A 15,106-nucleotide genomic window follows, 5' to 3' on the forward strand; every position below is an offset into this window, starting at 1 on the left:
CGCGAGGCAAAATGAGTAGATCGCGGAGCCCTGTCTCTCCAAACTGTTAATATGTCAGTTTCATCTAGTGACTAGACGAAACTGACGTATTTAGCTGACACTAAACTGACACTGGCGGACATATTTAGCTAATAGACTGGCGGCCGCCATCTTGGAAGATGGCAAGTGAGCTGGAAGATGCCATCTTGGAAGCTTGCAAACCTGGTTGCCAGCATTTTGAAAAGTTGCCAGTCAGGTCGTAGAGAAACTTCAGTGCTGAAGAGCTACTGGGGTGAGTAAATTAAGGAAGTTGGTGATCTACAGGAGTATGTGAAATGCTGTGGGGGAAATGAGGGAATGAAACAAGTTAGTGATCTGCAGGAGTATGTGAAATGGCGTGGGAGAAATGAGGGGAGTAAATTAAACAAGTTGGTGATTTACAGGAGTATGTGAAATGGTACGTGTAGTAGATCTGTTCTACTGCTGCATAATTTGTATACCAACAGTTATTGAGTAAGGAAAATGTGCTTACAAAATGAACATTTCTGCGTTAAAAAGTTTGAGAACCATAGCACAATGCCAATGCAGGTAGGATGAACCCCATAAGGAACAGTAGAGAATGGAGAGAGCAGAAAATTGAACCTTCTCTCACCCCTGTCCTTCCTACTTCTCTGTGTTGAAGCATAGGAAACAGACTACATTTGGCAGCCACCAACTCAAGTACTAAAGTACCTGCCAGGGAGACTACAGCTCAGACGATCAGATTTGCGGCATGGGCCCATGTCTCTCTAATCTCTAAAAGGGGAACTTTGCTTATGGGTGAAACCATGGTGAAAGGGCACTTTGCACAGAGAGGGAGAACTTTGCACAAACAACCTCTTGTTTTGCAAATTTCCTCTTGGAGTAAATTCCATGCTGCCATACACTGATGTTGCACCTCTGTCTCTACTCTGTACTCCCCCTTCAGGATTACCAAATGTGCCTCCACTATCAACGATGTTGCCTAACCATGAGCAGGGAGTGCCTGCAAGGGCTCCAGTCGTTAGTACGGCTGGCCAGACAAGAGGAGGAAAATTACCTTAAAAATGTTCTTGTTGGAAATGGATGATTGTGCATAGCTGTAATGAGCAGGACAATCCTATGCATGTCTGCTCAGAAGAAAGTCCTGTTTTGTTCAGTGGGGCTTAGTGTATAGCCTGAGCAGAGTCAGAGAATCCTGGTAGATCACATTTCACATAGAGCCTTTCTAGATACCGTCGTTGAAGCACCTTTGTGCAGAAGGTCACAAATGGAACTGAACGCCTGACATTTCTGACAACCTCAAAAATCAAGGTTGTCGTGTTGTTGGCATCCTTTAGTCTCGGAAGACTATGGTATTGCGCTCTGAATGGTGGCTCTGGAACAGTGTCCTCTCCAGTACGCGAAGCCTGGGTAAAGTAGGTATGGAGGATAGGCTGTTACCCATGCAGCAAATCCCCCCTCTCCACGTCACTGAAATGGTCCAATGGAAAGGCAGAAGCCAATACGGTTGGTTCCAGCGGCGTCGCAGGAGTTGCCAGAACGTGACTGTGTTCAGCCATGAACTGCCTCAGGGATGTCATGTGTGTGATAAGATATTTCACAAAGGTTTTGTAAAGTGTTCTTGTCAGGTAGCAACTGTTACCCTGCACATGCCCGATCTTGTCTGATCTTGGAAGCTAAGCAGGGTCAGGCCTGGTTAGTACTTGGATGGGAGACTGCCGGGGAATACCGGGTGCTGTAGGCTTGTACCATAGTCTTTCGAGACTGAAGGTTGCCAAGCCATCTTGTCAGGTGTCTTGCGAATCTAACCTAACAGTCAAAGTTTTGCTTTATTCCTATGATTACAGGCATAAACCTTTGGTTGTTGAAACAAAATATAGGATCAAACTACACTGCCCTTCAGGTTTACCCAGGCCTACCCCTGGTTCTCTTTCTGCTGAGTGTAGTTTGCCTTCCAAACAACACAGTCCTGGAACGTGCTGGAATCCCTAGCATGTATGCACTGCTGAAACAGAGACGCCTGCGTTGGCTCGGTCATGTCGTGAGAATGGATGATGGCCGGATTCCAAAGGATCTCCTCTATGGAGAACTCGTGCAAGGAAAGCGCCCTACAGGTAGACCACAGCTGCGATACAAGGACATCTGCAAGAGGGATCTGAAGGCCTTAGGAGTGGACCTCAACAAGTGGGAAACCCTGGCCTCTGAGCGACCCGCTTGGAGGCAGGCTGTGCAGCATGGCCTTTCCCAGTTTGAAGAGGCACTTGGCCACCAGTCTGAGGATAAGAGGCAAAGAAGGAAGGCCCACAGCCAGGGAGACAGACCAGGGACAGACTGCACTTGCTCCCAGTGTGGAAGGGATTGTCACTCCCAAATTGGCCTTTTCAGCCACACTAGATGCTGTTCCAGAACCACCTTTCAGAGCGCGATACCATAGTCTTTTGAGAATGAAGGTTGCCAACAAAGTGCCTTACAGATTTAGGGAAGTACCACAGCAGCCAGAGACTCTGTGTGTAGACATGTGTATATGTTGGGGGGGGGGGGCCAGCGGAAGGAAGGGTATGTGTAGTAGATCTATTCTACTACCGCATATTTTGCATACCAACAGTTATTGAGTAAGGAAAGTGTGCTTACAAAATGGACATTTCCACAGGTACTTATGTAGATGTGATTGGTAACCATTTTCTTTATTGGAGGACCTGTTTAGTTCCCAGAGACTTGTTTGATGCTTCACCATCCTGGAAAGGCTGACGAGTCATCTTGATGCAATAGCAATTATCCTGGGATGCTGTCCTTTATTTGACCATCATCTTCCTCTTGACAGGCGTACAAAGAGCCGGCTCCTTGGACTGCGAACCCTACCTGATGTCCAGGAGTGGTAGATTCAGAAACCAGGTGACTCTAGACACCTGAGGTGGCATTCCAAATGCTGCCCCCTTATCCAGTGACGCTCACTGTACCTCTCGTACTCCAATGGTTTGCTCAACATTCTTTTCCCCTCCACACTTCCTCTACCTTTCTGTCCCCCTCTCCCTTTAAGAGGGAGTAGCAGGAGAAGCAGCAGCAGTGGAGGAAAGTAGGCCAGCAGAGAAGGGTGCCTCTCACCAACCTGCCTGAGGCAGCTGCTTCAGTTGGTCTCATGGATGGGCCAGACTTGTTAGAGTTACCACTTCAGATTGGAGAAAATCTGTCCTATCTCAGTTAGCAGCAACTGGGACAAGGACTGGACCCATAAACTTATGCGCGATGAGTGATAACTGCTCTGATTCAAAGCAGAGGTCATCTACAAAACATTACAACAGAATGTTCTCAAACTGTTGTTTCTCCTTTTTTATCCTTTATTTGTGTTTGGTAATGGATACTTGGGGAGGTTGCTGTAGCTCTGTAGCGAGCATATGCTTTGCATGCAGAAGTTCCTAAGTTCTGTCCATGGCATCTCCTGTGACTTCACACAACCCAGATGTACCTCCGGTTTCAGGGCCTCTGAGAGGAATTTTATCAGGGGGTACAAAGTTTCTTTTGTGCCCCTTTGCAAAGGAGGAGGGGTGAAACAGAGGAGGGGAGGGTGGTGATGGATGAGCAGAATGGGGCAGGGAGGGGCAAAACAGTGTGGGGGGGGAGGGTGGAGACAGCTTTGGAGCCCAGGTCTAACCATCCACGTGGCATAGCCAGCTAGATACAGTAATGCACAAAACCAAACATACTCCTAAGTCTCTCTAAAACCTTTGAAATATAGAAAATCATGCAGAAAATTAGTACCGTCATATTTACGCTCTCACTAGAATGGAAAGTGTCTTGTGTATAACAAAACTTGTTTCTGCAGCAGTTGTCTTGCAACTGTGTCCCTGAGCTCCTAGACCAGGGGTGCTCACACTTTTTTGGCTCAAGAGCTACTTTGAAACCCAGCAAGGCCTGGAGATCCACCAGGGGGGAAGGAAGCGTCTGACAGACACCCCCTTTAATGTATGGAGCCCCTGCTGGAGTCTAGTCAGTTTTGTTGCTGCATGCCTGAAGAGCAGCTGAAGTGTCAGTTTCAGTGTCAGTTTAGTTGGTTGGTTGGATCGCAACCAACAATATGAGAAACAGTGGCATAGTGTTTTTCTGGCATCAGTGGCATGTCCATCACCTGAAGGAGATTAGGATTGGCATATGTCAGCTCCTCCTCATCCCTCCCATGTCTCTCCCAAGTCTCATCACATCTCATCCCCATTTTGGCCTCTCTTCCCATGGAATTACACTGATGCAGTGTCTTCTGCTATTGTGCCAGAGTCCACTGGTGCGTGGATTTCTAAACCAGCAGAGCTGTCATGCTGGCATACACTGGCGTATCTCAAATATAGGCCTGGACCCTTGGTGGGTACAGAGTAGGTGGAATTCAGTTATTCTTCCTGTCCTACCCTCCCCCTGCCTCCCAGAGGCCGCACCATCAGTTGCATTTACCCCCTGCAGTTGCACTTATCCCCAGCAGCACCACGTCCTCATCCTGCCAGTGCTGGACCCAGTGCCTCACTGGCACAGACCCAGCGCCAGCACTACTTACTCACTGGGTGCCATAAACATGCTTGACGGCACCCAGCGCTGGTTTAGTCTAGGATTGGGCCTTGAATCATCATGAGGCAGTGTTATATGTTAAGCCAAACTAAAAATTAGAATTTTACCTGCTTTGTGTTTTCTGCTGTTGAGGGTAGTAAGAACAAGTGCACATGCCTTAAATGGGGGAGAAACAATTATGGATATAGTGAAGAATGCAAACAGTGAAGATGGAATAGAATCAGTGTTGCATGCTCTGGTCTGCCTGCCCCAGTTAATATTCTGGCAGTGGCATTTTGAACCTACTCAAAACTTTCAAATCTTTCTTCTCCAGCCAATATCCATTCAGCCCTGGGTTCAGTACATGTATTTGCAGAAAGTAACAAATACTCCTGAATCTTCCCCAGCAAAATATTTTGTCTGAAGTACTTGCTCTCTAGAAGTTACACTGACCCAAACCATTGGGAGTATTTGTTTTCCTAGAATACTATTTAGCCCCGATTCTTCCATTGCTTATGATGTGTGTTGAAAATTGAGGCTTGTGTGCTTTGATTTATCTGAAGACTGCCACGATAAAATTCTAAAATAAATTTCAGCTACAGATGGAGAGATAAATACAGTGCGCAAGCATTATCTGTACATTAAAGAGTTTTCAATTTCTGCTGCAAAACAAAATGAAACACATATTAAGAAGGGTGGGGGGAAAGAGAAGGAAGATAATGAAGGCAAAATTGAAAAGCAGAGATGCTTTACCCAGATGTAAGGAAAACAAGGGATGATCTGGTAACTACTTTCTGCCTGTTTTATTTTCACTTAATGTTTTCTTTCAAAGACAGCTATTCAGATCAGAAGCTACATGCCTGTCAGGTTTTGTTGGAGTCATCAAAACGTATTTTAAAATGAGCAAAACGGGTATATCAGGGCTCACCATGAAACTGCAACTGCTAATCAGAACAGTCGTCCTTCCTCACTAAATCCATTTTTTTAAAACTCTGCTACACCCAATGAGATTTATAGTCATATATCCTGTAACAATACAAAAACAGTTCACAGTTCAGAGGGGGAAACAGTGCTGGCCAAGAGAGCCAAAGCTTCCTTCCAAAATCAAGCTTCTCCTTCCAGTCCTGTGTCATTCCTCCTGGTATTGGCGTAGGTCAACAGAAACAGTCTAGAGGGGGCCACTGTGAAGGCTACACACCTTGCTTCTGAAGTTAAGGATGTCCCTCCCTGTCTCATTGCCAGCTTTTGGGCACATCTGGGAACACCACCTCATTACCACAGCACAGAGATTTCACAGAGATGAATCTACTGTATTTGTATGGTTTTAATGGTTATGAGCAAGTACATTTACTTCCTAAAACCTGAAGTTACAAAAGTCTTTTAAGCTAATCAGTATTAGCCTGCCTGGGGGGGGGGGGAATTTGTTGGCAACTTTCAGTCTCGAAAGACTATGGTATCGCGCTCTGAAAGGTGGTTCTGGAACAGCGTCTAGTGTGGCTGAAAAGGTCAATTCGGGAGTGACAATCCCTTCCACACCGGGAGCAAGTGCAGTCTGTCCCTGGTCTGTCTCCCTGGCTATGGGCCTTCCTTCTTTGCCTCTTAGCCTCAGACTGTTGGCAAAGTGTCTCTTCAAACTGGGAAAGGCCATGCTGCACAGCCTGCCTCCAAGCGGGCCGCTCAGAGGCCAGGGTTTCCCACTTGTTCAGGTCCACTCCTAAGGCCTTCAGATTCCTCTTGCAGATGTCCTTGTATCGCAGCTGTGGTCTACCTGTAGGGCGCTTTCCTTGCACGAGTTCTCCATAGAGGAGATCCTTTGGGATCCGGCCATCATCCATTCTCACGACATGACCGAGCCAACGCAGGCGTCTCTGTTTCAGCAGTGCATACATCCTAGGGATTCCAGCACATTCCAGGACTGTGTTGTTTGGAACTTTGTCCTGCCAGGTGATGCCGAGAATGCGTCAGAGGCAGCGCATGTGGAAAGCGTTCAGTTATTATCAATGCACCCAAGGAACCACTCATATGACAGAGAAGCATGGAGGAATGGTAGCCCAGTAGTATATATGTTTTTTTGCATGCAGAAAGTCCCAGGTTCAATCCCTGGGGTGAAAGATGCACAACACTGCTGGCAGGTGACATTACTAAATAGCAGCATGAAGTACACCTGCCGATGAGGCATCCTTTCATGGGAAAAGTGATAAACAAAATTCCTACCTAGATCCCTTCACAGGACTGATTCTCAAGACAAGCACAGAAGTCACTGCATTAAGGGCTTCAGTTCCAGGATTCTTGTCAGAATAAGCCTTTTATGAAATAGGTTTTTTGCAGTCTATGTGAACAGAGGGAAGGTTGACAATGCAATATCCTGCAGCAGCTTAACTTGAAATTTTTTCAACCCTCCGATTACAATGATTATATAAAACCCCCATGGCAGAATCATAATGGTCCTGTGAAACCAGCAATCATAGATTCACAGGTGCACCAAATGCAGCCTCAAGTTTAATTCTTGGACTGCATCCTTTCTGTACACTCCACTCAGCACAGAGGGAGATTTGGGGACAATAGGACTCTTACTAAGAAATGACAGTCTCTGCAAGTCCGTTTATCACCACCTTGTAAATTTTTCTGGCCACCTAGGGAGTACCTACTCAGTAGTTCTATGTCCTTTAGCCACTCACTCAGCTTGCCAAACCCATCCAGGATGTCTAACTTTTAACTCTTTGTCCTCCCTAACCCAAACAGCTACTCTTGTTTCTAGGGCTGTCAAGTATGTTTCAGATTTGTAAGCTTGGCAGATCCTGGCAGGTACTATGCTGTGGCTGTGGAAGTGACAAGAGCTTAGATCAGTGGTTCCAAACTTTTTAGCACCGGGACCCACTTTTCTAAATGACACTCTGTCAGGACCCACTTCGGTTTACCACACTTTTAAAAAAGGAGATCTAGAAAGAAATAATTTTTATTTGTAATAACAAACAGAAAAAAGATCCTCAAACGTTCATCTCCCTATATTTACACCTGCTTGCAAACTGCAGGAGCTGAGCTCTTTGCATGGTAATTAGCAGCTACTGTATCTGATTTTTTAATAACCTCAGGGATTGAGGCAATTAGTTACCTGATCTTTCCATCAACCCACCAAAAATCAAGTTGTGACCCACCAGTGGGTCCCAACTCGCAATTTGGGAACCACTGGCTTAGATGACTACTTGTTTAGAAAGCGCAACAGGGAAAGGACCTACAGACCAAGCTTCCTTACAATGTTGAAGAATGCACTTAAAAACACCGTTTGTATGATGCCTCTCTCCAGGGTCAACCCAAACCCTCCTGACTCCCAACGTGAAACACCAAACACTGCCCCCATAACCTATTATGTGCCTGCTTCTCCCACTCTCCAATATTCTTGCTCAGCACCCTCCTCCCCTCTACATTTCCCCTTCCTTTCTGTCCCCTTCTTCTTTTTCCAATCCAGGAAGGAGGAGTAATGGAGACAAGTTGGCAGACAGTGGGCCCATCAATCTGCTGCCCAAGTAAGGGTGCAGGCCCCACAATGGGGTTACTTGATTCTGCACTGGCTATTTTACTGACACAGGCTGCACAAGCTCCATGTCAGGCTTTTCAGCCCAACAAGGAGGATAAGATCTGGCAGATGAGGCCTCCAACATTCCCTCTCCCTGCCCCACCCTCCCCCACCCCAGAATGCCTTCCCCACCCCAAAAAGCCACACTGTCAACTGGCGGTACTATTTCCATCAGCAAGAGGGATCTGAAGGCCTTAGGAGTGGACCTCCACAAGTGGGAAACCCTGGCCTCTGAGCGTCCCGCTTGGAGGCAGGCTGTGCAGCATGGCCTTTCCCAGTTTGAAGAGACACTTGGCCAACAGTCTGAGGCTAAGAGGCAAAGAAGGAAGGCCCATAGCCAGGGAGACAGACCAGGGACAGGCTGCACTTGCTCCCAGCGTGGAAGGGATTGTCACTCCCGAATCGGCCTTTTCAGCCACACTAGACGCTGTGCCAGAACCACCTTTCAGAGCGCGATACCATAGTCTTTCGAGACTGAAGGTTGCCAACACATTTACCCCTAGCTGGTGACCTCCTGGCACTGGGCCCAGAGCCAATTGGTGCTTGTCTGACACCGGCACTCCCTACTCCCCTGGTGCTGTAAACATGCAGTCGCGCCAGCACTACTGGCCCACAGGATTGGGCCCTTAATCACATTAAAACTACACCACATTTTATTTTACAAAACAGAAACTATCATATGCCATTTAACACTTAAAATGGAACAGTTGTAAATCTGGAAATTAAGAAGCAGAATTGGACTGTTCTTAAAAAAAAAATGCCCCAAAGGATTCTAACTGGTGCAGGATTTGCCAAAGGAAACAAACAAAAATCAGCACAAGGTTGTTGGTTTCTTATTTTTTACATTTTAAGCAGTGGCCACTCTGGAGCATTAGATCCACAAAAAATGGAGTTGGGAGTCTATGACCATTACATGGAAGAACAAATAAATAAGACACAACTATAAACAAAAAGTGACATAAAAGGCAAACTGCCAGATTGGCAGAGGAGACCTCTACCCAGAACTGGGCTGTCCTGTGAAGCCCCTTATGACAATGCAAGGGATTTCCACTGTTGCAAAATGGCTGCCAACAGAGCATGGAGTGCTCTGCTGGCTGCCATTTGTGCATGCTGCTTCAAGAGCACCGCCACTGGACCCTGCCATACTCATCAGACCTGGTAATGCAGTGGTGGGTGCAGGGAGTAGGCAGGGAGGTATAGAAACAAGGTGATGAGGGGGAGGAATGAGGCAGGGAGGTGGCTGGAGGAGGTAGATCTGATGGCAATGAAGCATCCCAGATCCTATCTCCTCCATTTGAAGGCTCTCAGTCCCTTTCTTCTTCTCAGATTTGCACCAGCTAAAGAGGCTGCGTAGACCCAAGGACCCCCACTGGTAAGTGAGCAGCTTAGGGAGGGGTAAGGGGAAATAATTCCCCTTTCCCCATCAATCCTCCTGATCTGCCCTACCACCCACACTGGATAAAAGTATAGGTGCAGCCTATTTATCCACGGATTTTTTATTTGTCTCAACGCAAATGGGGTGGGTGAACCGAAAGTCACACACACCTTTGCCTCCTTTGCCCTGTGCTGGTGTCTTGCTCCATTTCCCAGGCAGCCCAAAACACTGCAAAAAGGCTCTGCCTCGCCCAGGCAGGGAAATAGCCCTGGAGCCCTGGAAGAGGTTCCCCTTGCAAAGGAACAGTAACACTCCTGGAGCCCCTGAGCCAGCAAAGAGGCTGAAGAGGGGAAGGGGGGGCTGAAAATCTCTGTAGCCAGAACATGTGCAGCAAGGTGTAGCTCGCGCACACGTGCGCACTCTCTCTCTCTTTCTCTCACTAACTCTCAATCACACAGTGGCAGGTGTGGTAGCAACAGAGGAGATTGCTTTAAAAAACCCAGGGAGTGTTTAACAAAGTTCCCCCCCCCCACTGAGATGGTGCAGGCAATTACCGACATAAGCAACCCCCCCCCCCATGGTGCAGACAATGACCGGCACAAGCAAGCCTTCCCACCAAGCAAAGCATGAGATACAGTCTACAATCATCTCCACACTTTCCTGGGAGTAAGCCCAGCAGAAACACATAGGGCTGGACTCTTAAAAGATCAGCATCCCATGTGAAAGAAGCCAGGCAGCTGGCAATGGGGAAGGCTGAGTACGGAGCAGAGGGAAGGGGATTGATAACAGCTGCCTTAGTTTCCTTCCATCCGGAAGTGTCAGGCTGCAGTGTATTTGCATAACTCTATGGAATTTAGCACAATGTGTTTTTTGTTAATCTCACCACAGCAGGGGTGGAACGATAGGATTGAGCTCTAAATGTTGCAGAATTTTACCACTTGGGTGATTATAAACCTTTCCAACTATTACCCAATTCGTTTCCATTTAGAAGTTAGTCAGGAAAAAGGAAGTTAAAACAAACTGAAAGCAATTCTTTTTATGGTTTTATTGTAAACTGTTTTGAGGGTCAGTTTGGCCAGAAACCGCATGGTACCAGTTTGACAAATTAATATGCATTATGGAGTTTCCCATTCCTATTATTATAAAATGGGGAAAAGAGATAATAAGTACAAAAACTGCTCCTGAATTTCACAGCACAGGTGTAAAGCAGTCACAGAACAAAACTGAGACAAACTGTGTCACCACTTTACGAAACCCTGAAACACTCTGCGAATACGACAATCAAACCTATGTCATTGTGTAGAAGATGTTCACAAAGGACTTTCAAAATAAATAAAGGACAAAACAAAATAAATGAAAAATTGATTCCTTGTCCAAAGTGGTTTACAATCTTAAGGGGAAAAAGACAGAACTAAAACTGTTATTTCTAGGAATACACAAGTGATAGTGCAATCCTACACTTACCTTCTGCCCGCACAGCAGCCAGTACACTGGCCTGGAGAGTTGAAAACATGCCACAAAGCACATTTGCAACAATTCTAGAACAGGTAGCCCTGGCGGAAAGGCCTGGGATGGGCTGCTGGTGCTGCATCCAAAGGAAGAGGTCAGGAAAGCACCAAGCGGATCTGGAGCTTGTAGGGGAGGGCTGAATAGAGTCGGAGAGGGTGCATTTCTGGGCATGGTGAGGGTGGATCAGGGTTGGACAGGCGCAGGAGCAGACAAGATTGGCAGAGGAGACCTCTGTCATATCCTAACCCCCTTTCAGGCCTGCCAGCCTTATCCAGGGTTTCCTGGATTTGCACAAGCAACTGAAACCCCTGTGAGCAGACCAGGGCTTTACCCAAGATAAGGGGAAAATATCCCCTTACTCTGGGTAGACCTCCAGCCTGCTCCTTACCTACACTGGATACAGGGCTTAGGCCAGGAGGCCCCACTCCACCAGCGCAGGTAAGGATTGGGCTGTGAGACACTCTGTATTTCTCCCTTGAATGCTCTCTAAACCACATTGCTTTGATCAGCCTGGATTAAGGGGGAAAGTAGTCCCATCAGTACCAGAATGGAATGAAAGAGGAAGTGTGAAAGAGAGGAGCAGGATGGGCTAGTGCACTGAGGTCATTCGCTTCCTTTTCAAATCCAGGGATGGGAGGTGAAATGGCAGAGGTAGCAGTCGACATGCTGCTGGTTAAGGGTGGGGGGCACATTTGGTGCACTACCTAAGGTACTAGGTTAGGCCGGTATAAAAAAAATCCAAGAGAATGATATAGAGATAATACACATATGTACAGTAGCATTCAGGTAATACAAACGATATACTAGCCATAGGAAACAGCCCTCTAACCCAGGGGTGCTCACACTTTTTTGGCTCAAGAGCTACTTTGAAACCCAGCAAGGCCCGGAGATCTACCAGAGTTTTTTTTACAATGTTTGCGCCATCATAACATATAACATTTATGTGTACAATGTATGTTGGTGTACCTTGAGCCACACGGAGTATAACAGGGCTTACTCCTGAGTAGACATGCCTAGGATTAGGCTGTGAGGCTGCAATCCTAGCCACACTTACCTGGGAGTAAGCCCCATTGAGTACAATGGGCCTTACTCCCGGCGTTTCCTCCCAGAGGCACCTGAAGGGGGGGGTTGGCACTCCGCGATCTACTCATTTTGCCTCGCGATCTACCGGTAGATCGCGATCCACCTATTGAGCACCCCTGCTCTAACCGATCCATAAGCCAATCATATATAGCTATAAGTAGAGTATTTCCTGTCTGCCGAGATTACATGAAACAACACACAGTTCAAAAACTGTCAACACGTAGAATAGCTAACGTACAATAGCTTCCACTTTGGTTTTTCATAGAACAGATATAAATCTGGCCACAACTGAAACGGACATCCATCCATGTGCTATAAAATCAAAGTGAATAAACTGTGACTAGAAGGCAAAACTCAGTTTCCAGGCACAGCTTGTCCTTCATGTTCTTTCACTGAAATTATCAAGATGATTATCTAGCTTCTTACATGTCCTAAGAAGTGCACACATTAGCATCACAAAGCTCCTATTGCTCAGAGCCCCTGGCTACATCACTCTTTGCAGCCAAACTGCAGAATTTTCTGGCTGTACCAGTCTTCTACAATTGTCTAGTGCAGTGACTTTCAACCTTTTTTTTGTCTCATGGCACACTGACAAGGTACTAAAATTGTCAAGGCACACCATCAGTTTATTGACAATTAAAAAGGCACACCATGCTGTTGGTGGGGGGCTCACATGCCCCAATGGTCCTACAAATAAGTGACCCTCCGTCAACTCCCATGGCACACCTGCAGACCATTCGCGGCACACCAGTTGAAAACGACTGGTCTAGTGGCTTGAGAATGGCCATCCTATTTCTAATTCAAGTTAGTTACCCTAATTCTTCAGACCATTCCTCCTTGTTCTTTCTTCAGGGGTTTTCAGAGTCTGGGCAGGCCACATGCCAACTTCATTTCAGCACCTGACATTCTTGGAACAGAGCAGTGAAATCCTTTGAATAACCACAAGGACCTGCTAATCATGGGAGATCATCAATGCCAGTAGTTAGCTTATCAGCCCAGCTCCAAAGGGCTGCAACCCACAGCATGTTTCTTTCACTTCCACGTAGAAAAGCCTCAACCGCATCAATTCATGCCCAACAGGTACTCCCATGCAGTAAGAGACCCCTTGTGCAAAGCATTTCACTAGCAAACAAAACTTTTTTTTTTTTTTTTTTAAGAAAAGTGCTTTTTTGGCTTTCCACAACCATTGTGAGCATTTAAACAGAAGGAGTAATGGTTTGGAGAAAATCACAGATTAGCAGCATCCCATTTTTCTTCAGGCAGGACTAAATAATACAACTAACATTATTTCAAGACATATAGGAACTGAACTGGAAGTCACCCAGAATAGCAGCAGAAGTGACAGGAGACTACCTAGGTAGCAACACATGTGATTTTGGAATCCTGAGAGGAGAAAGCACTACATTTCAGCAGCATGTAACAGACAGCAGTCATACAAGTACATATTCAAACATCTTTAGAAACAACACCCTTAACAATGAATGCATATGTTAAAAAACCGCAATACTTTGCTCCTTCAGAGGTTGAATTCATCACCAACACCCTGATGTACATCTCCAATTTCATACAATTTGTAAATAAATCTGCACAGGCCATACAGATATTACATAATTTCCCAGCCAACATTAGGGGGAATGTGATTAATCCTCCTTGACGTGCTCTGAACTTTCCGTTCAGATAGGTTCTTCCTCCTCCTTCAGACCTACTGGCAATGGATGTCATTTGACCTGCAGATTTCACTCTGAATAACCGTCAGAGAAACAAAACAGTGGCATTCTTCTGCTAACCAATTATCTGCCTGCGTTTACTGCTCAAGCCCAGAGACCAGTTTGCTAAAGATGTAACAAGGGATGGGGAGGGGAGGGAGATTTGTCAGAAATGGGAAAATATCTTCACACCTAAGTAAGCGGAGAGCATGTCTTCTGACGGCGCGAAAAGGCAATCAAGCAAACCACAGAAGCGGGGATCCACAGCACTGTGATCCAGGCAGGCAGAGGGACTGGAAAGCTCCCAAAAGCGAGGAAGAAAAAGCAGCCAAACTTTTATTTATTTATTTTTTTGCCATTTCTTCTATAAGCTGTCCAGGAAGAATGGTCTCAGAAGCGGATTGGAAAGCTATTATCAACTGGCTGGGATGGAAGGAGAGAGGCAGGCTCTGGTCCCATTTGACTTTCTGTTCTGTAATCCCATCCCCTCTTCTCTTGCCTTTGCCCTCCCCCTCTGGTTGCTAGGAGGAACATGTGCCTCTGCTCCATCATGTGTTTACACTTTAGGAATCTCTCACTCTTCCTCCTTCCCCCTCCCCATTCCTATCCCAGGGAGAAGGGAGTGCGATGGTGCTGCTTTCCCAGAAGAACAGCCCCGCTGGATCAGGCCATAGGCCCATCTATTCCAGTTTCCTGTATCCCACAGTGGCCCACCAAATGCCGCAGGGAGCACACAAGACAGCAAGAGACCTGCATCCTGGTGCCCTCCCTTGTATCTGGCATTCTGAGATAGCCTACTTCTAAAATCAGGAGGTTGCACATACACATCATGGCTTAATAACCCGTAATGGATTTTTCCTCCAGAAACTTGTAAATCCCCTTTTAAAGGCATCCAGGCCCAATGCCATCACCACATCCTGCGGCAAGGAGTTCCACAGACCAACTACACGCTGAGTAAAGAAATATTTTCTTTGGCTGTCCTAACTCTTCCCAAGAGGCTCCATCTTGGCCCATGCTCATGCCCCCTTCCTCAGCCAGGGTGTAAGGATGTCAAGCCCTGCCTGAAACAAGGGAAAGTCCTAGATCTACAGGAGGACTGTTACCCAGTGAGAGATCACAGAGGGCACTTTCCCTGCTATGTTTTGCTTATTTCCCTTTGATCCACTAAGACTTCCCTTGCCTCAAAGGGAGAGGGAAAACCAGAAGCTGAACTGCAGAGAGAGGTGATGGGGAGTCTCCCATCAGGTGTTCTGCCCTGGCACCAGTCAAGGGGCTCTATGATCAGTAGGGGGGGAGGGTCTGCCCGGGCACAAGATGCCACCCCAAGGTGCT

At 46.7% G+C, this 15,106-nt stretch overlaps 1 protein-coding gene across 4 annotated transcripts in view; it reads right to left on the reverse strand.

Moving 5' to 3' along the window:
* The window catches only part of SYNPR (synaptoporin), a 211,231-nt gene that overhangs the window by 194,831 nt on the left and 1,294 nt on the right, over window positions 1-15,106 (reverse strand). The window contains exon 1 of one of the 4 annotated variants that reach the window (XR_010793766.1): window positions 13,967-14,161. The exons of the other annotated variants lie outside the window; for them this stretch is intronic. The gene's annotated coding sequence lies outside the window, so the exon portion shown is untranslated. Of the gene's footprint in view, window positions 1-13,966; window positions 14,162-15,106 lie in introns of those variants that run through there. 4 annotated transcript variants of the gene reach the window in all.

Source organism: Tiliqua scincoides, chromosome 2 (assembly GCF_035046505.1).
Source record: "Tiliqua scincoides isolate rTilSci1 chromosome 2, rTilSci1.hap2, whole genome shotgun sequence".
Lineage (NCBI taxonomy): Eukaryota > Metazoa > Chordata > Lepidosauria > Squamata > Scincidae > Tiliqua > Tiliqua scincoides.